This window comes from Ammospiza caudacuta, chromosome 4, assembly GCF_027887145.1.
Source record: "Ammospiza caudacuta isolate bAmmCau1 chromosome 4, bAmmCau1.pri, whole genome shotgun sequence".
NCBI classification, from domain to species: domain Eukaryota; kingdom Metazoa; phylum Chordata; class Aves; order Passeriformes; family Passerellidae; genus Ammospiza; species Ammospiza caudacuta.
The window spans coordinates 42236134-42262001 of record NC_080596.1 but is presented as its reverse complement, the minus strand read 5'-3'; positions in this window follow the sequence as shown (position 1 = coordinate 42262001).

The window sequence follows — 25868 nt, the reverse complement described above, 5'->3', positions numbered from 1 at the left end:
AAAAATAGGCTGTGAGGAAATGAGCTGCATTGCAAAGGACCAAAACTAAGCTCACGGATCTTGCAAAAGCATGGGGAAAAAGTCAAGGAGGAAGACACAACTTGGAGGGGAAGAGATGAGGGACATGGCATGGATACGTAAAAAAAAAAAAAAAAAAAAAAAAAACAGAAAAATCTTTCCTAAAGTCAAAGCCATCAAAATGCAGGCAGGCCATATGCCATCAAGTGCAGGCACATGCAGCAAAGCTTGCCCAAAATGGATCCCCACTGAAGGCCAAAACAGAAAAGAAGGACTTGCAAATACTCCGGAATGGAGATACCATCAAAGGAATTGCAATTGGAGGAGAAAAAAGAAAATTTGGGAAATTTGGTGACTAGAAGTAAATGGCCCGGCATAATATCAGGTGCAGGGCAAAGGACAAAACTCTGCCAAAATTCAGCTCACAGATGTTTCTAAATCAGAGGGAAAAGTCAAAAAGGAAGACACAACTTAGGGGGAAGATATGAGGAACATGGCATGGATACATAAAAAAAAATACAAAAAAGAAAAAAATCTTTCCCAAAGTCCAAGCCATCAAAAGGCATGGCATGCCATCAGGTGCAGGGACATGCACCAAAGATTCCTCTCTTGGTCCCCATTGAAATCGCAAGATTCCTTTTCCATTCCCAAAAGGAAATGAAATTTCCTTTCGGGAAGGGAAAGGAATCTTGCGATGCCCAAAAGAAAGGCTTACAAACACTCTGGAAAGGAGATAGGATCAAATGAAATGCAACTGCAAAAAACCTGAAAAAAACCAAAAATTGGGGACTCTGAGTGCCTTCAAAAAATAGGCTGTGAGGAAATGAGCTGCATTGCAAAGGACCAAAACTAAGCTCACGGATCTTGCAAAAGCATGGGGAAAAGTCAAGGAGGAAGACACAACTTGGAGGGGAAGAGATGAGGGACATGGCATGGATACTTAAAAGAAAAGAAAAAAACAAAAAACCAGAAAAATCTTTCCCAAAGGCAAAGCCATCAAAATGCAGGCAGGCCATATGCCATCAAGTGCACACACATGCAGCAAAGCTTGCCCAAAATGGATCCCCACTGAAGGCCAAAACAGAAAAGAAGGACTTGCAAACACTCCGGAATGGAGATACCATCAAAGGAATTGCAATTGGAGGAGAAAAAAAGAAAATTTGGGAAATTTGGTGACTAGAAGTAAATGGCCCGGGATTATATCAGGTGCAGTGCAAAGGACCAAACTCTGCCAAAATTCAGCTCACAGATGTTTCTAAATCGGAGGGAAAAGTCAAAAAGGAAGACACAACTTAGGGGGAAGATATGAGGAACATGGCATGGATACATTAAAAAAATACAAAAAAAAAAAAAAATCTTTCCCAAAGTCCAAGCCATCAAAAGGCATGGCATGCCATCAGGTGCAGGGACATGCACCAAAGATTCCTCTCTTGGTCCCCATTGAAATCGCAAGATTCCCTTTCCCTTCCCAAAAGGAAATGAAATTTCCTTTCGGGTAGGGAACAGGAATCTTGCGAAGCCCAAAAGAAAGGCTTACAAACACTCTGGAAAGGAGATAGGATCAAATGAAATGCAACTGCAAAAAACCTGACAAAAACCAGAAAATGGGGACTTTGAGTGTCTTCAAAAAATAGGCTGTGAGGAAATGAGCTGCATTGCAAAGGACCAAAACTAAGCTCACGGATCTTGCAAAAGCATGGGGAAAAAGTCAAGGAGGAAGACACAACTTGGAGGGGAAGAGATGAGGGACATGGCATGGATTCTTAAAAAAAACAAAAAAAAAAAAAACCAGAAAAATCTTTCCCAAAGTCAAAGCCATCAAAATGCAGGCAGGCCATATGCCATCAAGTGCAGGCACATGCAGCAAAGCTTGCCCAAAATGGATCCCCACTGAAGGCCAAAACAGAAAAGAAGGACTTGCAAACACTCCGGAATGGAGATACCATCAAAGGAATTGCAATTGGAGGAGAAAAAAAGAAAATTTGGGAAATTTGGTGACTAGAAGTAAATGGCCCGGGATTATATCAGGTGCAGTGCAAAGGACCAAACTCTGCCAAAATTCAGCTCACAGACGATTCTAAATCAGAGGGAAAAGTCAAAAAGGAAGACACAACTTAGGGGGAAGATATGAGGAACATGGCATGGATACATAAAAAAAATACAAAAAAGAGAAAAAAATCTTTCCCAAAGTCCAAGCCATCAAAAGGCATGGCATGCCATCAGGTGCAGGGACATGCACCAAAGATTCCTCTCTTGGTCCCCATTGAAATCGCAAGATTCCTTTTCCCTTCCCGAAAGGAAATGAAATTTCCTTTCGGGTAGGGAAAGGAATCTTGCGAAGCCCAAAAGAAAGGCTTACAAACACTCTGGAAATGAGATAGGATCAAATGAAATGCAACTGCAAGAAACCTGAAAAAAACCAGAAAATGGGGACTTTGTCTTCAAAAAATAGGCTGTGAGGAAATGAGCTGCATTGCAAAGGACCAAAACTAAGCTCACGGATCTTGCAAAAGCATGGGGAAAAAGTCAAGGAGGAAGACACAACTTGGAGGGGAAGAGATGAGGGACATGGCATGGATACGTAAAAAAAAAAAAAAAAAAAACAAAAAACAGAAAAATCTTCCCCAAAGTCAAAGCCATCAAAATGCAGGCAGGCCATATGCCATCAAGTGCAGGCACATGCAGCAAAGCTTGCCCAAAATGGATCCCCACTGAAGGCCAAAACAGAAAAGAAGGACTTGCAAACACTCCGGAATGGAGATACCATCAAAGGAATTGCAATTGGAGGAGAAAAAAAGAAAATTTGGGAAATTTGGTGACTAGAAGTAAATGGCCCGGGATTATATCAGGTGCAGTGCAAAGGACCAAACTCTGCCAAAATTCAGCTCACAGACGATTCTAAATCAGAGGGAAAAGTCAAAAAGGAAGACACAACTTAGGGGGAAGATATGAGGAACATGGCATGGATACATAAAAAAAATACAAAAAAGAGAAAAAAATCTTTCCCAAAGTCCAAGCCATCAAAAGGCATGGCATGCCATCAGGTGCAGGGACATGCACCAAAGATTCCTCTCTTGGTCCCCATTGAAATCGCAAGATTCCTTTTCCCTTCGCGAAAGGAAATGAAATTTCCTTTCGGGAAGGGAAAGGAATCTTGCGAAGCCCAAAAGAAAGGCTTACAAACATCCTGGAAAGGAGATAGGATCAAATGAAATGCAACTACAAAAAACCTGACAAAAACCAGAAATTGGGGACTCTGAGTGTCTTCAAAAAATAGGCTGTGAGGAAATGAGCTGCATTGCAAAGGACCAAAACTAAGCTCACGGATCTTGCAAAAGCATGGGGAAAAGTCAAGGAGGAAGACACAACTTGGAGGGGAAGAGATGAGGGACATGGCATGGATACGTAAAAAAAAAAAAAAAACAAAAAACCAGAAAAATCTTTCCCAAAGTCAAAGCCATCAAAATGCAGGCAGGCCATATGCCATCAAGTGCAGGCACATGCAGCAAAGCTTGCCCAAAATGGATCCCCACTGAAGGCCAAAACAGAAAAGAAGGACTTGCAAACACTCCGGAATGGAGATACCATCAAAGGAATTGCAATTGGAGGAGAAAAAAAGAAAATTTGGGAAATTTGGTGACTAGAAGTAAATGGCCCGGGATTATATCAGGTGCAGTGCAAAGGACCAAACTCTGCCAAAATTCAGCTCACAGATGTTTCTAAATCGGAGGGAAAAGTCAAAAAGGAAGACACAACTTAGGGGGAAGATATGAGGAACATGGCATGGATACATTAAAAAAATACAAAAAAAAAAAAAAATCTTTCCCAAAGTCCAAGCCATCAAAAGGCATGGCATGCCATCAGGTGCAGGGACATGCACCAAAGATTCCTCTCTTGGTCCCCATTGAAATCGCAAGATTCCTTTTCCCTTCCCAAAAGGAAATGAAATTTCCTTTCGGGAAGGGAAAAGGAATCTTGCGAAGCCCAAAAGAAAGGCTTACAAACACTCTGGAAAGGAGATAGGATCAAATGAAATGCAACTGCAAAAAACCTGACAAAAACCAGAAAATGGGGACTTTGAGTGTCTTCAAAAAATAGGCTGTGAGGAAATGAGCTGCATTGCAAAGGACCAAAACTAAGCTCACGGATCTTGCAAAAGCATGGGGAAAAGTCAAGGAGGAAGACACAACTTGGAGGGGAAGAGATGAGGGACATGGCATGGATACTTAAAAAAAAAAAAAAAACAAAAAACCAGAAAAATCTTTCCCAAAGTCAAAGCCATCAAAATGCAGGCAGGCCATATGCCATCAAGTGCAGGCACATGCAGCAAAGCTTGCCCAAAATGGATCCCCACTGAAGGCCAAAACAGAAAAGAAGGACTTGCAAACACTCCGGAATGGAGATACCATCAAAGGAATTGCAATTGGAGGAGAAAAAAAGAAAATTTGGGAAATTTGGTGACTAGAAGTAAATGGCCCGGGATTATATCAGGTGCAGTGCAAAGGACCAAACTCTGCCAAAATTCAGCTCACAGATGTTTCTAAATCGGAGGGAAAAGTCAAAAAGGAAGACACAACTTAGGGGGAAGATATGAGGAACATGGCATGGATACATTAAAAAAATACAAAAAAAAAAAAAAATCTTTCCCAAAGTCCAAGCCATCAAAAGGCATGGCATGCCATCAGGTGCAGGGACATGCACCAAAGATTCCTCTCTTGGTCCCCATTGAAATCGCAAGATTCCTTTTCCCTTCCCAAAAGGAAATGAAATTTCCTTTCGGGTAGGGAACAGGAATCTTGCGAAGCCCAAAAGAAAGGCTTACAAACACTCTGGAAAGGAGATAGGATCAAATGAAATGCAACTGCAAAAAACCTGACAAAAACCAGAAAATGGGGACTTTGAGTGTCTTCAAAAAATAGGCTGTGAGGAAATGAGCTGCATTGCAAAGGACCAAAACTAAGCTCACGGATCTTGCAAAAGCATGGGGAAAATGTCAAGGAGGAAGACACAACTTGGAGGGGAAGAGATGAGGGACATGGCATGGATACGTAAAAAAAAAAAAAAAAAAAAAAACAGGAAAAAGGTTTCCCAAAGTCAAAGCCATCAAAATGCAGGCAGGCCATATGCCATCAAGTGCAGGCACATGCAGCAAAGCTTGCCCAAAATGGATCCCCACTGAAGGCCAAAACAGAAAAGAAGGACTTGCAAACACTCCGGAATGGAGATACCATCAAAGGAATTGCAATTGGAGGAGAAAAAAAGAAAATTTGGGAAATTTGGTGACTAGAAGTAAATGGCCCGGGATTATATCAGGTGCAGTGCAAAGGACCAAACTCTGCCAAAATTCAGCTCACAGATGTTTCTAAATCAGAGGGAAAAGTCAAAAAGGAAGACACAACTTAGGGGGAAGATATGAGGAACATGGCATGGATACATAAAAAAAATACAAAAAAGAGAAAAAAATCTTTCCCAAAGTCCAAGCCATCAAAAGGCATGGCATGCCATCAGGTGCAGGGACATGCACCAAAGATTCCTCTCTTGGTCCCCATTGAAATCGCAAGATTCCTTTTCCCTTCCCAAAAGGAAATAAAATTTCCTTTCGGGAAGGGAAAGGAATCTTGCGAAGCCCAAAAGAAAGGCTTACAAACACTCTGGAAAGGAGATAGGATCAAATGAAATGCAACTGCAAAAAACCTGAAAAAAACCAAAAATTGGGGACTCTGAGTGCCTTCAAAAAATAGGCTGTGAGGAAATGAGCTGCATTGCAAAGGACCAAAACTAAGCTCACGGATCTTGCAAAAGCATGGGGAAATGTCAAGGAGGAAGACACAACTTGGAGGGGAAGAGATGAGGGACATGGCATGGATACTTAAAAGAAAAAAAAAAAAACAAAAAACCAGAAAAATCTTTCCCAAAGGCAAAGCCATCAAAATGCAGGCAGGCCATATGCCATCAAGTGCACGCACATGCAGCAAAGCTTGCCCAAAATGGATCCCCACTGAAGGCTAAAACAGAAAAGAAGGACTTGCAAACACTCCGGAATGGAGATACCATCAAAGGAATTGCAATTGGAGGAGAAAAAAAGAAAATTTGGGAAATTTGGTGACTAGAAGTAAATGGCCCGGGATTATATCAGGTGCAGTGCAAAGGACCAAACTCTGCCAAAATTCAGCTCACAGATGTTTCTAAATCAGAGGGAAAAGTCAAAAAGGAAGACACAACTTAGGGGGAAGATATGAGGAACATGGCATGGATACATAAAAAAAATACAAATAAAAGAAAAAAATCTTTCCCAAAGTCCAAGCCATCAAAAGGCATGGCATGCCATCAGGTGCAGTGACATGCACCAAAGATTCCTCTATTGGTCCCCATTGAAATCGCAAGATTCCTTTTCCATTCGCGAAAGGAAATGAAATTTCCTTTTGGGAAGGGAAAAGGAATCTTGCGAAGCCCAAAAGAAAGGCTTACAAACACTCTGGAAATGAGATAGGATCAAATGAAATGCAACTGCAAAAAACCTGAAAAAAAACAGAAAATGGGGACTTTGTCTTCAAAAAATAGGCTGTGAGGAAATGAGCTGCATTGCAAAGGACCAAAACTAAGCTCACAGATCTTGCAAAAGCATGGGGAAAAAGTCAAGGAGGAAGACACAACTTGGAGGGGAAGAGATGAGGGACATGGCATGGATACTTAAAAGAAAAAAAAAAAAAAAAAAACAGAAAAATCTTTCCCAAAGGCAAAGCCATCAAAATGCAGGCAGGCCATATGCCATCAAGTGCAGGCACATGCAGCAAAGCTTGCCAAAAATGGATCCCCACTGAAGGCTAAAACAGAAAAGAAGGACTTGCAAACACTCCGGAATGGAGATACCATCAAAGGAATTGCAATTGGAGGAGAAAAAAAGAAAATTTGGGAAATTTGGTGACTAGAAGTAAATGGCCCGGGATTATATCAGGTGCAGTGCAAAGGACCAAACTCTGCCAAAATTCAGCTCACAGATGTTTCTAAATCAGAGGGAAAAGTCAAAAAGGAAGACACAACTTAGGGGGAAGATATGAGGAACATGGCATGGATACATAAAAAAAATACAAATAAAAGAAAAAAATCTTTCCCAAAGTCCAAGCCATCAAAAGGCATGGCATGCCATCAGGTGCAGGGACATGCACCAAAGATTCCTCTATTGGTCCCCATTGAAATCGCAAGATTCCTTTTCCATTCGCGAAAGGAAATGAAATTTCCTTTCGGGAAGGGAAAATGAATCTTGCGAAGCCCAAAAGAAAGGCTTACAAACACTCTGGAAATGAGATAGGATCAAATGAAATGCAACTGCAAAAAACCTGAAAAAAAACAGAAATTGGGGACTTTGTCTTCAAAAAATAGGCTGTGAGGAAATGAGCTGCATTGCAAAGGACCAAAACTAAGCTCACGGATCTTGCAAAAGCATGGGGAAAAAGTCAAGGAGGAAGACACAACTTGGAAGGGAAGAGATGAGGGACATGGCATGGATTCTTAAAAAAAAAAAAAAAAAACAAAAAACAGAAAAATCTTTCCCAAAGTCAAAGCCATCAAAATGCAGGCAGGCCATATGCCATCAAGTGCAGGCACATGCAGCAAAGCTTGCCCAAAATGGATCCCCACTGAAGGCCAAAACAGAAAAGAAGGACTTGCAAACACTCCGGAATGGAGATACCATCAAAGGAATTGCAATTGGAGGAGAAAAAAAGAAAATTTGGGAAATTTGGTGACTAGAAGTAAATGGCTCGGGATTATATCAGGTGCAGTGCAAAGGACCAAACTCTGCCAAAATTCAGCTCACAGATGATTCTAAATCAGAGGGAAAAGTCAAAAAGGAAGACACAACTTAGGGGGAAGATATGAGGAACATGGCATGGATACATAAAAAAAATACAAAAAAGAGAAAAAAATCTTTCCCAAAGTCCAAGCCATCAAAAGGCATGGCATGCCATCAGGTGCAGGGACATGCACCAAAGATTCCTCTCTTGGTCCCCATTGAAATCGCAAGATTCCTTTTCCCTTCCCAAAAGGAAATGAAATTTCCTTTCGGGAAGGGAAAGGAATCTTGCGAAGCCCAAAAGAAAGGCTTACAAACATCCTGGAAAGGAGATAGGATCAAATGAAATGCAACTACAAAAAACCTGAAAAAAACCAGAAATTGGGGACTCTGAGTGTCTTCAAAAAATAGGCTGTGAGGAAATGAGCTGCATTGCAAAGGACCAAAACTAAGCTCACGGATCTTGCAAAAGCATGGGGAAAAGTCAAGGAGGAAGACACAACTTGGAGGGGAAGAGATGAGGGACATGGCATGGATACTTAAAAAAAAAAAAAAAACAAAAAACCAGAAAAATCTTTCCCAAAGTCAAAGCCATCAAAATGCAGGCAGGCCATATGCCATCAAGTGCAGGCACATGCAGCAAAGCTTGCCCAAAATGGATCCCCACTGAAGGCCAAAACAGAAAAGAAGGACTTGCAAACACTCCGGAATGGAGATACCATCAAAGGAATTGCAATTGGAGGAGAAAAAAAGAAAATTTGGGAAATTTGGTGACTAGAAGTAAATGGCCCGGGATTATATCAGGTGCAGTGCAAAGGACCAAACTCTGCCAAAATTCAGCTCACAGATGTTTCTAAATCGGAGGGAAAAGTCAAAAAGGAAGACACAACTTAGGGGGAAGATATGAGGAACATGGCATGGATACATTAAAAAAATACAAAAAAAAAAAAAAATCTTTCCCAAAGTCCAAGCCATCAAAAGGCATGGCATGCCATCAGGTGCAGGGACATGCACCAAAGATTCCTCTCTTGGTCCCCATTGAAATCGCAAGATTCCCTTTCCCTTCCCAAAAGGAAATGAAATTTCCTTTCGGGTAGGGAACAGGAATCTTGCGAAGCCCAAAAGAAAGGCTTACAAACACTCTGGAAAGGAGATAGGATCAAATGAAATGCAACTGCAAAAAACCTGACAAAAACCAGAAAATGGGGACTTTGAGTGTCTTCAAAAAATAGGCTGTGAGGAAATGAGCTGCATTGCAAAGGACCAAAACTAAGCTCACGGATCTTGCAAAAGCATGGGGAAAATGTCAAGGAGGAAGACACAACTTGGAGGGGAAGAGATGAGGGACATGGCATGGATACGTAAAAAAAAAAAAAAAAAAAAAAACAGGAAAAAGGTTTCCCAAAGTCAAAGCCATCAAAATGCAGGCAGGCCATATGCCATCAAGTGCAGGCACATGCAGCAAAGCTTGCCCAAAATGGATCCCCACTGAAGGCCAAAACAGAAAAGAAGGACTTGCAAACACTCCGGAATGGAGATACCATCAAAGGAATTGCAATTGGAGGAGAAAAAAAGAAAATTTGGGAAATTTGGTGACTAGAAGTAAATGGCTCGGGATTATATCAGGTGCAGTGCAAAGGACCAAACTCTGCCAAAATTCAGCTCACAGATGATTCTAAATCAGAGGGAAAAGTCAAAAAGGAAGACACAACTTAGGGGGAAGATATGAGGAACATGGCATGGATACATAAAAAAAATACAAAAAAGAGAAAAAAATCTTTCCCAAAGTCCAAGCCATCAAAAGGCATGGCATGCCATCAGGTGCAGGGACATGCACCAAAGATTCCTCTCTTGGTCCCCATTGAAATCGCAAGATTCCTTTTCCCTTCCCGAAAGGAAATGAAATTTCCTTTCGGGAAGGGAAAGGAATCTTGCGAAGCCCAAAAGAAAGGCTTACAAACATCCTGGAAAGGAGATAGGATCAAATGAAATGCAACTACAAAAAACCTGAAAAAAACCAGAAATTGGGGACACTGAGTGTCTTCAAAAAATAGGCTGTGAGGAAATGAGCTGCATTGCAAAGGACCAAAACTAAGCTCACGGATCTTGCAAAAGCATGGGGAAAAAGTCAAGGAGGAAGACACAACTTGGAGGGGAAGAGATGAGGGACATGGCATGGATACGTAAAAAAAAAAAAAAAAAAAACAAAAAACAGAAAAATGTTTCCCAAAGTCAAAGCCATCAAAATGCAGGCAGGCCATATGCCATCAAGTGCAGGCACATGCAGCAAAGCTTGCCCAAAATGGATCCCCACTGAAGGCCAAAACAGAAAAGAAGGACTTGCAAACACTCCGGAATGGAGATACCATCAAAGGAATTGCAATTGGAGGAGAAAAAAGAAAATTTGGGAAATTTGGTGACTAGAAGTAAATGGCCCGGCATAATATCAGGTGCAGGGCAAAGGACAAAACTCTGCCAAAATTCAGCTCACAGATGTTTCTAAATCAGAGGGAAAAGTCAAAAAGGAAGACACAACTTAGGGGGAAGATATGAGGAACATGGCATGGATACATAAAAAAAAATACAAAAAAGAAAAAAATCTTTCCCAAAGTCCAAGCCATCAAAAGGCATGGCATGCCATCAGGTGCAGGGACATGCACCAAAGATTCCTCTCTTGGTCCCCATTGAAATCGCAAGATTCCTTTTCCATTCCCAAAAGGAAATGAAATTTCCTTTCGGGAAGGGAAAGGAATCTTGCGAAGCCCAAAAGAAAGGCTTACAAACACTCTGGAAAGGAGATAGGATCAAATGAAATGCAACTGCAAAAAACCTGAAAAAAACCAAAAATTGGGGACTCTGAGTGCCTTCAAAAAATAGGCTGTGAGGAAATGAGCTGCATTGCAAAGGACCAAAACTAAGCTCACGGATCTTGCAAAAGCATGGGGAAAAGTCAAGGAGGAAGACACAACTTGGAGGGGAAGAGATGAGGGACATGGCATGGATACTTAAAAGAAAAAAAAAAAACAAAAAACCAGAAAAATCTTTCCCAAAGGCAAAGCCATCAAAATGCAGGCAGGCCATATGCCATCAAGTGCACGCACATGCAGCAAAGCTTGCCCAAAATGGATCCCCACTGAAGGCTAAAACAGAAAAGAAGGACTTGCAAACACTCCGGAATGGAGATACCATCAAAGGAATTGCAATTGGAGGAGAAAAAAAGAAAATTTGGGAAATTTGGTGACTAGAAGTAAATGGCCCGGGATTATATCAGGTGCAGTGCAAAGGACCAAACTCTGCCAAAATTCAGCTCACAGATGTTTCTAAATCAGAGGGAAAAGTCAAAAAGGAAGACACAACTTAGGGGGAAGATATGAGGAACATGGCATGGATACATAAAAAAAATACAAATAAAAGAAAAAAATCTTTCCCAAAGTCCAAGCCATCAAAAGGCATGGCATGCCATCAGGTGCAGTGACATGCACCAAAGATTTCTCTATTGGTCCCCATTGAAATCGCAAGATTCCTTTTCCATTCGCGAAAGGAAATGAAATTTCCTTTTGGGAAGGGAAAAGGAATCTTGCGAAGCCCAAAAGAAAGGCTTACAAACACTCTGGAAATGAGATAGGATCAAATGAAATGCAACTGCAAAAAACCTGAAAAAAAACAGAAAATGGGGACTTTGTCTTCAAAAAATAGGCTGTGAGGAAATGAGCTGCATTGCAAAGGACCAAAACTAAGCTCACAGATCTTGCAAAAGCATGGGGAAAAAGTCAAGGAGGAAGACACAACTTGGAGGGGAAGAGATGAGGGACATGGCATGGATACTTAAAAGAAAAAAAAAAAAAAAAACCAGAAAAATCTTTCCCAAAGGCAAAGCCATCAAAATGCAGGCAGGCCATATGCCATCAAGTGCAGGCACATGCAGCAAAGCTTGCCAAAAATGGATCCCCACTGAAGGCTAAAACAGAAAAGAAGGACTTGCAAACACTCCGGAATGGAGATACCATCAAAGGAATTGCAATTGGAGGAGAAAAAAAGAAAATTTGGGAAATTTGGTGACTAGAAGTAAATGGCCCGGGATTATATCAGGTGCAGTGCAAAGGACCAAACTCTGCCAAAATTCAGCTCACAGATGTTTCTAAATCAGAGGGAAAAGTCAAAAAGGAAGACACAACTTAGGGGGAAGATATGAGGAACATGGCATGGATACATAAAAAAAATACAAATAAAAGAAAAAAATCTTTCCCAAAGTCCAAGCCATCAAAAGGCATGGCATGCCATCAGGTGCAGGGACATGCACCAAAGATTCCTCTATTGGTCCCCATTGAAATCGCAAGATTCCTTTTCCATTCGCGAAAGGAAATGAAATTTCCTTTCGGGAAGGGAAAATGAATCTTGCGAAGCCCAAAAGAAAGGCTTACAAACACTCTGGAAATGAGATAGGATCAAATGAAATGCAACTGCAAAAAACCTGAAAAAAAACAGAAATTGGGGACTTTGTCTTCAAAAAATAGGCTGTGAGGAAATGAGCTGCATTGCAAAGGACCAAAACTAAGCTCACGGATCTTGCAAAAGCATGGGGAAAAAGTCAAGGAGGAAGACACAACTTGGAAGGGAAGAGATGAGGGACATGGCATGGATTCTTAAAAAAAAAAAAAAAAACAAAAAACAGAAAAATCTTCCCCAAAGTCAAAGCCATCAAAATGCAGGCAGGCCATATGCCATCAAGTGCAGGCACATGCAGCAAAGCTTGCCCAAAATGGATCCCCACTGAAGGCTAAAACAGAAAAGAAGGACTTGCAAACACTCCGGAATGGAGATACCATCAAAGGAATTGCAATTGGAGGAGAAAAAAAGAAAATTTGGGAAATTTGGTGACTAGAAGTAAATGGCCCGGGATTATATCAGGTGCAGTGCAAAGGACCAAACTCTGCCAAAATTCAGCTCACAGACGATTCTAAATCAGAGGGAAAAGTCAAAAAGGAAGACACAACTTAGGGGGAAGATATGAGGAACATGGCATGGATACATAAAAAAAATACAAAAAAGAGAAAAAAATCTTTCCCAAAGTCCAAGCCATCAAAAGGCATGGCATGCCATCAGGTGCAGTGACATGCACCAAAGATTCCTCTCTTGGTCCCCATTGAAATCGCAAGATTCCTTTTCCATTCGCGAAAGGAAATTTCATTTCCTTTCGGGAAGGGAAAAGGAATCTTGCGAAGCCCAAAAGAAAGGCTTACAAACACTCTGGAAAGGAGATAGGATCAAATGAAATGCAACTGCAAAAAACCTGAAAAAAAACCCAGTAAATGGGGACTTTGAGTGTCTTCAAAAAATAGGCTGTGAGGAAATGAGCTGCATTGCAAAGGACCAAAACTAAGCTCACAGATCTTGCAAAAGCATGGGGAAAAAGTCAAGGAGGAAGACACAACTTGGAGGGGAAGAGATGAGGGACATGGCATGGATACTTAAAAGAAAAAAAAAAAAAAAAAACAGAAAATTATTTCCCAAAGTCAAAGCCATCAAAATGCAGGCAGGCCATATGCCATCAAGTGCAGGCACATGCAGCAAAGCTTGCCCAAAATGGATCCCCACTGAAGGCCAAAACAGAAAAGAAGGACTTGCAAACACTCCGGAATGGAGATACCATCAAAGGAATTGCAATTGGAGGAGAAAAAAAGAAAATTTGGGAAATTTGGTGACTAGAAGTAAATGGCCCGGGATTATATCAGGTGCAGTGCAAAGGACCAAACTCTGCCAAAATTCAGCTCACAGATGTTTCTAAATCAGAGGGAAAAGTCAAAAAGGAAGACACAACTTAGGGGGAAGATATGAGGAACATGGCATGGATACATAAAAAAAATACAAATAAAAGAAAAAAATCTTTCCCAAAGTCCAAGCCATCAAAAGGCATGGCATGCCATCAGGTGCAGTGACATGCACCAAAGATTCCTCTCTTGGTCCCCATTGAAATCGCAAGAGTCCTTTTCCATTCGCGAAAGGAAATTTCATTTCCTTTCGGGAAGGGAAAAGGAATCTTGCGAAGCCCAAAAGAAAGGCTTACAAACACTCTGGAAAGGAGATAGGATCAAATGAAATGCAACTGCAAAAAACCTGACAAAAACCAGAAAATTGGGACTTTGAGTGTCTTCAACAAATAGGCTGTGAGGAAATGAGCTGCATTGCAAAGGACCAAAACTAAGCTCACAGATCTTGCAAAAGCATGGGGAAAAAGTCAAGGAGGAAGACACAACTTGGAGGGGAAGAGATGAGGGACATGGCATGGATACTTAAAAGAAAAAAAAAAAAAAAAAACCAGAAAAATCTTTCCCAAAGTCAAAGCCATCAAAATGCAGGCAGGCCATATGCCATCAAGTGCAGGCACATGCAGCAAAGCTTGCCCAAAATGGATCCCCACTGAAGGCCAAAACAGAAAAGAAGGACTTGCAAACACTCCGGAATGGAGATACCATCAAAGGAATTGCAATTGGAGGAGAAAAAAAGAAAATTTGGGAAATTTGGTGACTAGAAGTAACTGGCCCGGGATTATATCAGGTGCAGTGCAAAGGACCAAACTCTGCCAAAATTCAGCTCACAGATGTTTCTAAATCAGAGGGAAAAGTCAAAAAGGAAGACACAACTTAGGGGGAAGATATGAGGAACATGGCATGGATACATAAAAAAAATACACAAAAAAGAAAAAAATCTTTCCCAAAGTCCAAGCCATCAAAAGGCATGGCATGCCATCAGGTGCAGGGATATGCACCAAAGATTCCTCTCTTGGTCCCCATTGAAATCGCAAGATTCCTTTTCCCTTCGCGAAAGGAAATTTCATTTCCTTTAGGGAAGGGAAAGGAATCTTGCGAAGCCCAAAAGAAAGGCTTACAAACACTCTGGAAAGGAGATAGGATCAAATGAAATGCAACTGCAAAAAACCTGAAAAAATCCAGAAATTGGGGACTCTGAGTGTCTTCAAAAAATAGGCTGTGAGGAAATGAGCTGCATTGCATAGGACCAAAACTAAGCTCACAGATCTTGCAAAAGCATGGGGAAAAAGTCAAGGAGGAAGACACAACTTGGAGGGGAAGAGATGAGAGACATGGCATGGATACTTAAAAGAAAAAAAAAACAAAAAACCAGAAAAATCTTTCCCAAAGTCAAAGCCATCAAAATGCAGGCAGGCCATATGCCATCAAGTGCAGGCACATGCAGCAAAGCTTGCCCAAAATGGATCCCCACTGAAGGCCAAAACAGAAAAGAAGGACTTGCAAACACTCCGGAATGGAGATACCATCAAAGGAATTGCAATTGGAGGAGAAAAAAAGAAAATTTGGGAAATTTGGTGACTAGAAGTAAATGGCCCGGGATTATATCAGGTGCAGTGCAAAGGACCAAACTCTGCCAAAATTCAGCTCACAGATGTTTCTAAATCAGAGGGAAAAGTCAAAAAGGAAGACACAACTTAGGGGGAAGATATGAGGAACATGGCATGGATACATAAAAAAAATACAAATAAAAGAAAAAAATCTTTCCCAAAGTCCAAGCCATCAAAAGGCATGGCATGCCATCAGGTGCAGTGACATGCACCAAAGATTCCTCTCTTGGTCCCCATTGAAATCGCAAGAGTCCTTTTCCATTCGCGAAAGGAAATTTCATTTCCTTTCGGGAAGGGAAAAGGAATCTTGCGAAGCCCAAAAGAAAGGCTTACAAACACTCTGGAAAGGAGATAGGATCAAATGAAATGCAACTGCAAAAAACCTGACAAAAACCAGAAAATTGGGACTTTGAGTGTCTTCAACAAATAGGCTGTGAGGAAATGAGCTGCATTGCAAAGGACCAAAACTAAGCTCACAGATCTTGCAAAAGCATGGGGAAAAAGTCAAGGAGGAAGACACAACTTGGAGGGGAAGAGATGAGGGACATGGCATGGATACTTAAAAGAAAAAAAAAAAAAAAAAACCAGAAAAATCTTTCCCAAAGTCAAAGCCATCAAAATGCAGGCAGGCCATATGCCATCAAGTGCAGGCACATGCAGCAAAGCTTGCCCAAAATGGATCCCCACTGAAGGCCAAAACAGAAAAGAAGGACTTGCAAACACTCCGGAATGGAGATACCATCAAAGGAATTGCAATTGGAGGAGAAAAAAAGAAAATTTGGGAAATTTGGTGACTAGAAGTAACTGGCCCGGGATTATATCAGGTGCAGTGCAAAGGACCAAACTCTGCCAAAATTCAGCTCACAGATGTTTCTAAATCAGAGGGAAAAGTCAAAAAGGAAGACACAACTTAGGGGGAAGATATGAGGAACATGGCATGGATACATAAAAAAAATACACAAAAAAGAAAAAAATCTTTCCCAAAGTCCAAGCCATCAAAAGGCATGGCATGCCATCAGGTGCAGGGATATGCACCAAAGATTCCTCTCTTGGTCCCCATTGAAATCGCAAGATTCCTTTTCCCTTCGCGAAAGGAAATTTCATTTCCTTTAGGGAAGGGAAAGGAATCTTGCGAAGCCCAAAAGAAAGGCTTACAAACACTCTGGAAAGGAGATAGGATCAAATGAAATGCAACTGCAAAAAACCTGAAAAAATCCAGAAATTGGGGACTCTGAGTGTCTTCAAAAAATAGGCTGTGAGGAAATGAGCTGCATTGCATAGGACCAAAACTAAGCTCACAGATCTTGCAAAAGCATGGGGAAAAAGTCAAGGAGGAAGACACAACTTGGAGGGGAAGAGATGAGAGACATGGCATGGATACTTAAAAGAAAAAAAAAACAAAAAACCAGAAAAATCTTTCCCAAAGTCAAAGCCATCAAAATGCAGGCAGGCCATATGCCATCAAGTGCAGGCACATGCAGCAAAGCTTGCCCAAAATGGATCCCCACTGAAGGCCAAAACAGAAAAGAAGGACTTGCAAACACTCCGGAATGGAGATACCATCAAAGGAATTGCAATTGGAGGAGAAAAAAAGAAAATTTGGGAAATTTGGTGACTAGAAGTAAATGGCCCGGGATTATATCAGGTGCAGTGCAAAGGACCAAACTCTGCCAAAATTCAGCTCACAGATGTTTCTAAATCAGAGGGAAAAGTCAAAAAGGAAGACACAACTTAGGGGGAAGATATGAGGAACATGGCATGGATACATAAAAAAAATACACAAAAAAGAAAAAAATCTTTCCCAAAGTCCAAGCCATCAAAAGGCATGGCATGCCATCAGGTGCAGGGATATGCACCAAAGATTCCTCTCTTGGTCCCCATTGAAATCGCAAGAGTCCTTTTCCCTTCGCGAAAGGAAATTTCATTTCCTTTTGGGAAGGGAAAAGAAATCTTGCGAAGCCCAAAAGAAAGGCTTACAAACACTCTGGAAAGGAGATAGGATCAAATGAAATGCAACTGCAAAAAACCTGAAAAAAACCAGAAATTGGGGACTTTGAGTGTCTTCAACAAATAGGCTGTGAGGAAATGAGCTGCATTGCAAAGGACCAAAACTAAGCTCACAGATCTTGCAAAAGCATGGGGAAAAAGTCAAGGAGGAAGACACAACTTGGAGGGGAAGAGATGAGGGACATGGCATGGATACTTAAAAAAAAAAAAAAACAAAAAACCAGAAACTTATTTCCCAAAGTCAAAGCCATCAAAATGCAGGCAGGCCATATGCCATCAAGTGCAGGCACATGCAGCAAAGCTTGCCCAAAATGGATCCCCACTGAAGGCCAAAACAGAAAAGAAGGACTTGCAAACACTCCGGAATGGAGATACCATCAAAGGAATTGCAATTGGAGGAGAAAAAAAGAAAATTTGGGAAATTTGGTGACTAGAAGTAAATGGCCCGGGATTATATCAGGTGCAGTGCAAAGGACCAAACTCTGCCAAAATTCAGCTCACAGATGTTTCCAAATCAGAGGGAAAAGTCAAAAAGGAAGACACAACTTAGGGGGAAGATATGAGGAACATGGCATGGATACATAAAAAAAATACAAAAAAGAGAAAAAAATCTTTCCCAAAGTCCAAGCCATCAAAAGGCATGGCATGCCATCAGGTGCAGGGATATGCACCAAAGATTCCTCTCTTGGTCCCCATTGAAATCGCAAGATTCCTTTTCCCTTCGCGAAAGGAAATTTCATTTCCTTTAGGGAAGGGAAAGGAATCTTGCGAAGCCCAAAAGAAAGGCTTACAAACACTCTGGAAAGGAGATAGGATCAAATGAAATGCAACTGCAAAAAACCTGAAAAAATCCAGAAATTGGGGACTCTGAGTGTCTTCAAAAAATAGGCTGTGAGGAAATGAGCTGCATTGCATAGGACCAAAACTAAGCTCACAGATCTTGCAAAAGCATGGGGAAAAAGTCAAGGAGGAAGACACAACTTGGAGGGGAAGAGATGAGAGACATGGCATGGATACTTAAAAGAAAAAAAAAACAAAAAACCAGAAAAATCTTTCCCAAAGTCAAAGCCATCAAAATGCAGGCAGGCCATATGCCATCAAGTGCAGGCACATGCAGCAAAGCTTGCCCAAAATGGATCCCCACTGAAGGCCAAAACAGAAAAGAAGGACTTGCAAACACTCCGGAATGGAGATACCATCAAAGGAATTGCAATTGGAGGAGAAAAAAAGAAAATTTGGGAAATTTGGTGACTAGAAGTAAATGGCCCGGGATTATATCAGGTGCAGTGCAAAGGACCAAACTCTGCCAAAATTCAGCTCACAGATGTTTCTAAATCAGAGGGAAAAGTCAAAAAGGAAGACACAACTTAGGGGGAAGATATGAGGAACATGGCATGGATACATAAAAAAAATACACAAAAAAGAAAAAAATCTTTCCCAAAGTCCAAGCCATCAAAAGGCATGGCATGCCATCAGGTGCAGGGATATGCACCAAAGATTCCTCTCTTGGTCCCCATTGAAATCGCAAGAGTCCTTTTCCCTTCGCGAAAGGAAATTTCATTTCCTTTTGGGAAGGGAAAAGAAATCTTGCGAAGCCCAAAAGAAAGGCTTACAAACACTCTGGAAAGGAGATAGGATCAAATGAAATGCAACTGCAAAAAACCTGAAAAAAACCAGAAATTGGGGACTTTGAGTGTCTTCAACAAATAGGCTGTGAGGAAATGAGCTGCATTGCAAAGGACCAAAACTAAGCTCACAGATCTTGCAAAAGCATGGGGAAAAAGTCAAGGAGGAAGACACAACTTGGAGGGGAAGAGATGAGGGACATGGCATGGATACTTAAAAAAAAAAAAAAACAAAAAACCAGAAACTTATTTCCCAAAGTCAAAGCCATCAAAATGCAGGCAGGCCATATGCCATCAAGTGCAGGCACATGCAGCAAAGCTTGCCCAAAATGGATCCCCACTGAAGGCCAAAACAGAAAAGAAGGACTTGCAAACACTCCGGAATGGAGATACCATCAAAGGAATTGCAATTGGAGGAGAAAAAAAGAAAATTTGGGAAATTTGGTGACTAGAAGTAAATGGCCCGGGATTATATCAGGTGCAGTGCAAAGGACCAAACTCTGCCAAAATTCAGCTCACAGATGTTTCCAAATCAGAGGGAAAAGTCAAAAAGGAAGACACAACTTAGGGGGAAGATATGAGGAACATGGCATGGATACATAAAAAAAATACAAAAAAGAGAAAAAAATCTTTCCCAAAGTCCAAGCCATCAAAAGGCATGGCATGCCATCAGGTGCAGGGACATGCACCAAAGATTCCTCTCTTGGTCCCCATTGAAATCGCAAGATTCCTTTTCCCTTCCCGAAAGGAAATGAAATTTCCTTTGGGAAGGGAAAAGAAATCTTGCGAAGCCCAAAAGAAAGGCTTACAAACACTCTGGAAAGGAGATAGGATCAAATGAAATGCAACTGCAAAAAACCTGAAAAAAAACAGAAAATGGGGACTTTGAGTGTCTTCAACAAAGAGGCTGTGAGGAAATGAGCTGCATTGCAAAGGACCAAAACTAAGCTCACAGATCTTGCAAAAGCATGGGGAAAAAGTCAAGGAGGAAGACACAACATGGAGGGGAAGAGATGAGGGACATGGCATGGATACTTAAAAAATAAAAAAAAAAAACCCAGAAAAATCTTTCCCAAAGTCAAAGCCATCAAAATGCAGGCAGGCCATATGCCATCAAGTGCAGGCACATGCAGCAAAGCTTGCCCAAAATGGATCCCCACTGAAGGCCAAAACAGAAAAGAAGGACTTGCAAACACTCCGGAATGGAGATACCATCAAAGGAATTGCAATTGGAGGAGAAAAAAAGAAAATTTGGGAAATTTGGTGACTAGAAGTACATGGCCCGGGATTATATCAGGTGCAGTGCAAAGGACCAAACTCTGCCAAAATTCAGCTCACAGATGTTTCTAAATCAGAGGGAAAAGTCAAAAAGGAAGACACAACTTAGGGGGAAGATATGAGGAACATGGCATGGATACATAAAAAAAATACAAATAAAAGAAAAAAATCTTTCCCAAAGTCCAAGCCATCAAAAGGCATGGCATGCCATCAGGTGCAGGGACATGCGCCAAAGATTCCTCTATTGGTCCCCATTGAAATCGCAAGATTCCTTTTCCCTTCCCGAAAGGAAATTTCATTTCCTTTCGGGAAGGGAAAAGGAATCTTGCGAAGCCCAAAAGAAAGGCTTACAAACACTCTGGAAAGGTGATAGGATCAAATGAAATGCAACTGCAAAAAACCTGAAAAAAAAACCAGAAAATGGGGACTTTGAGTGTCTTCAAAAAATAGGCTGTGAGGAAATGAGCTGCATTTCAAAGGACCAAAACTAAGCTCACAGATCTTGCAAAAGCATGGGGAAAAAGTCAAGGAGGAAGACACAACTTGGAGGGGAAGAGATGAGGGACATGGCATGGATACTTAAAAAAAAAAAAAAAACAAAAAACCAGAAACTTATTTCCCAAAGTCAAAGCCATCAAAATGCAGGCAGGCCATATGCCATCAAGTGCAGGCACATGCAGCAAAGCTTGCCCAAAATGGATCCCCACTGAAGGCCAAAACAGAAAAGAAGGACTTGCAAACACTCCGGAATGGAGATACCATCAAAGGAATTGCAATTGGAGGAGAAAAAAACAAAATTTGGGAAATTTGGTGACTAGAAGTAAATGGCCCGGGATTATATCAGGTGCAGTGCAAAGGACCAAACTCTGCCAAAATTCTGCTCACAGATGTTTCTAAATCAGAGGGAAAAGTCAAAAAGGAAGACACAACTTAGGGGGAAGATATGAGGAACATGGCATGGATACATAAAAAAAATACACAAAAAAGATAAAAATCTTTCCCAAAGTCCAAGCCATCAAAAGGCATGGCATGCCATCAGGTGCAGGGATATGCACCAAAGATTCCTCTCTTGGTCCCCATTGAAATCGCAAGATTCCTTTTCCCTTCGCGAAAGGAAATTTCATTTCCTTTTGGGAAGGGAAAAGAAATCTTGCGAAGCCCAAAAGAAAGGCTTACAAACACTCTGGAAAGGAGATAGGATCAAATGAAATGCAACTGCAAAAAACCTGAAAAAAACCAGAAAATGGGGACTTTGAGTGTCTTCAACAAATAGGCTGTGAGGAAATGAGCTGCATTGCAAAGGACCAAAACTAAGCTCACAGATCTTGCAAAAGCATGGGGAAAAAGTCAAGGAGGAAGACACAACTTGGAGGGGAAGAGATGAGGGACATGGCATGGATACTTAAAAAAAAAAAAAAACAAAAAACCAGAAACTTATTTCCCAAAGTCAAAGCCATCAAAATGCAGGCAGGCCATATGCCATCAAGTGCAGGCACATGCAGCAAAGCTTGCCCAAAATGGATCCCCACTGAAGGCCAAAACAGAAAAGAAGGACTTGCAAACACTCCGGAATGGAGATACCATCAAAGGAATTGCAATTGGAGGAGAAAAAAAGAAAATTTGGGAAATTTGGTGACTAGAAGTAAATGGCCCGGGATTATATCAGGTGCAGTGCAAAGGACCAAACTCTGCCAAAATTCAGCTCACAGATGTTTCCAAATCAGAGGGAAAAGTCAAACAGGAAGACACAACTTAGGGGGAAGATATGAGGAACATGGCATGGATACATAAAAAAAATACAAAAAAGAGAAAAAAATCTTTCCCAAAGTCCAAGCCATCAAAAGGCATGGCATGCCATCAGGTGCAGGGACATGCACCAAAGATTCCTCTCTTGGTCCCCATTGAAATCGCAAGATTCCTTTTCCCTTCCCGAAAGGAAAAGAAATTTCCTTTGGGAAGGGAAAAGAAATCTTGCGAAGCCCAAAAGAAAGGCTTACAAACACTCTGGAAATGAGATAGGATCAAATGAAATGCAACTGCAAAAAACCTGAAAAAAAACAGAAAATGGGGACTTTGTCTTCAAAAAATAGGCTGTGAGGAAATGAGCTGCATTGCAAAGGACCAAAACTAAGCTCACGGATCTTGCAAAAGCATGGGGAAAAAGTCAAGGAGGAAGACACAACTTGGAAGGGAAGAGATGAGGGACATGGCATGGATTCTTAAAAAAAAAAAAAAAAAACAAAAAACAGAAAAATCTTCCCCAAAGTCAAAGCCATCAAAATGCAGGCAGGCCATATGCCATCAAGTGCAGGCACATGCAGCAAAGCTTGCCCAAAATGGATCCCCACTGAAGGCTAAAACAGAAAAGAAGGACTTGCAAACACTCCGGAATGGAGATACCATCAAAGGAATTGCAATTGGAGGAGAAAAAAAGAAAATTTGGGAAATTTGGTGACTAGAAGTAAATGGCCCGGGATTATATCAGGTGCAGTGCAAAGGACCAAACTCTGCCAAAATTCAGCTCACAGATGTTTCTAAATCAGAGGGAAAAGTCAAAAAGGAAGACACAACTTAGGGGGAAGATATGAGGAACATGGCATGGATACATAAAAAAAATACAAATAAAAGAAAAAAATCTTTCCCAAAGTCCAAGCCATCAAAAGGCATGGCATGCCATCAGGTGCAGTGACATGCACCAAAGATTCCTCTCTTGGTCCCCATTGAAATCGCAAGATTCCTTTTCCATTCGCGAAAGGAAATTTCATTTCCTTTCGGGAAGGGAAAAGGAATCTTGCGAAGCCCAAAAGAAAGGCTTACAAACACTCTGGAAAGGAGATAGGATCAAATGAAATGCAACTGCAAAAAACCTGAAAAAAAACCCAGTAAATGGGGACTTTGAGTGTCTTCAAAAAATAGGCTGTGAGGAAATGAGCTGCATTGCAAAGGACCAAAACTAAGCTCACAGATCTTGCAAAAGCATGGGGAAAAAGTCAAGGAGGAAGACACAACTTGGAGGGGAAGAGATGAGGGACATGGCATGGATACTTAAAAGAAAAAAAAAAAAAAAAAAACAGAAAAATCTTTCCCAAAGTCAAAGCCATCAAAATGCAGGCAGGCCATATGCCATCAAGTGCAGGCACATGCAGCAAAGCTTGCCCAAAATGGATCCCCACTGAAGGCCAAAACAGAAAAGAAGGACTTGCAAACACTCCGGAATGGAGATACCATCAAAGGAATTGCAATTGGAGGAGAAAAAAAGAAAATTTGGGAAATTTGGTGACTAGAAGTAAATGGCCCGGGATTATATCAGGTGCAGTGCAAAGGACCAAACTCTGCCAAAATTCAGCTCACAGATGTTTCTAAATCAGAGGGAAAAGTCAAACAGGAAGACACAACTTAGGGGGAAGATATGAGGAACATGGCATGGATACATAAAAAAAATACAAATAAAAGAAAAAAATCTTTCCCAAAGTCCAAGCCATCAAAAGGCATGGCATGCCATCAGGTGCAGTGACATGCACCAAAGATTCCTCTCTTGGTCCCCATTGAAATCGCAAGATTCCTTTTCCATTCGCGAAAGGAAATTTCATTTCCTTTCGGGAAGGGAAAAGGAATCTTGCGAAGCCCAAAAGAAAGGCTTACAAACACTCTGGAAAGGAGATAGGATCAAATGAAATGCAACTGCAAAAAACCTGAAAAAAAACAGAAAATGGGGACTTTGAGTTTCTTCAACAAAGAGGCTGTGAGGAAATGAGCTGCATTGCAAAGGACCAAAACTAAGCTCACAGATCTTGCAAAAGCATGGGGAAAAAGTCAAGGAGGAAGACACAACTTGGAGGGGAAGAGATGAGGGACATGGCATGGATACTTAAAAGAAAAAAAAAAAAACCCAGAAAAATCTTTCCCAAAGTCAAAGCCATCAAAATGCAGGCAGGCCATATGCCATCAAGTGCAGGCACATGCAGCAAAGCTTGCCCAAAATGGATCCCCACTGAAGGCCAAAACAGAAAAGAAGGACTTGCAAACACTCCGGAATGGAGATACCATCAAAGGAATTGCAATTGGAGGAGAAAAAAAGAAAATTTGGGAAATTTGGTGACTAGAAGTACATGGCCCGGGATTATATCAGGTGCAGTGCAAAGGACCAAACTCTGCCAAAATTCAGCTCACAGATGTTTCTAAATCAGAGGGAAAAGTCAAAAAGGAAGACACAACTTAGGGGGAAGATATGAGGAACATGGCATGGATACATTAAAAAAATACAAAAAAAAGAAAAAAATCTTTCCCAAAGTCCAAGCCATCAAAAGGCATGGCATGCCATCAGGTGCAGGGACATGCGCCAAAGATTCCTCTATTGGTCCCCATTGAAATCGCAAGATTCCTTTTCCCTTCCCGAAAGGAAATTTCATTTCCTTTCGGGAAGGGAAAAGGAATCTTGCGAAGCCCAAAAGAAAGGCTTACAAACACTCTGGAAAGGTGATAGGATCAAATGAAATGCAACTGCAAAAAACCTGAAAAAAAAACCAGAAAATGGGGACTTTGAGTGTCTTCAAAAAATAGGCTGTGAGGAAATGAGCTGCATTTCAAAGGACCAAAACTAAGCTCACAGATCTTGCAAAAGCATGGGGAAAAAGTCAAGGAGGAAGACACAACTTGGAGGGGAAGAGATGAGGGACATGGCATGGATTCTTAAAAAAAAAAAAAAACAAAAAACCAGAAACTTATTTCCCAAAGTCAAAGCCATCAAAATGCAGGCAGGCCATATGCCATCAAGTGCAGGCACATGCAGCAAAGCTTGCCCAAAATGGATCCCCACTGAAGGCCAAAACAGAAAAGAAGGACTTGCAAACACTCCGGAATGGAGATACCATCAAAGGAATTGCAATTGGAGGAGAAAAAAAGAAAATTTGGGAAATTTGGTGACTAGAAGTAAATGGCCCGGGATTATATCAGGTGCAGTGCAAAGGACCAAACTCTGCCAAAATTCAGCTCACAGATGTTTCCAAATCAGAGGGAAAAGTCAAACAGGAAGACACAACTTAGGGGGAAGATATGAGGAACATGGCATGGATACATAAAAAAAATACAAAAAAGAGAAAAAAATCTTTCCCAAAGTCCAAGCCATCAAAAGGCATGGCATGCCATCAGGTGCAGGGACATGCACCAAAGATTCCTCTCTTGGTCCCCATTGAAATCGCAAGATTCCTTTTCCCTTCCCGAAAGGAAATGAAATTTCCTTTGGGAAGGGAAAAGAAATCTTGCGAAGCCCAAAAGAAAGGCTTACAAACACTCTGGAAATGAGATAGGATCAAATGAAATGCAACTGCAAAAAACCTGAAAAAAAACAGAAAATGGGGACTTTGTCTTCAAAAAATAGGCTGTGAGGAAATGAGCTGCATTGCAAATGACCAAAACTAAGCTCACAGATCTTGCAAAAGCATGGGGAAAAAGTCAAGGAGGAAGACACAACTTGGAGGGGAAGAGATGAGGGACATGGCATGGATACTTAAAAGAAAAAAAAAAACAAAAAACCAGAAAAATCTTTCCCAAAGTCAAAGCCATCAAAATGCAGGCAGGCCATATGCCATCAAGTGCAGGCACATGCAGCAAAGCTTGCCCAAAATGGATCCCCACTGAAGGCCAAAACAGAAAAGAAGGACTTGCAAACACTCCGGAATGGAGATACCATCAAAGGAATTGCAATTGGAGGAGAAAAAAAGAAAATTTGGGAAATTTGGTGACTAGAAGTAAATGGCCCGGGATTATATCAGGT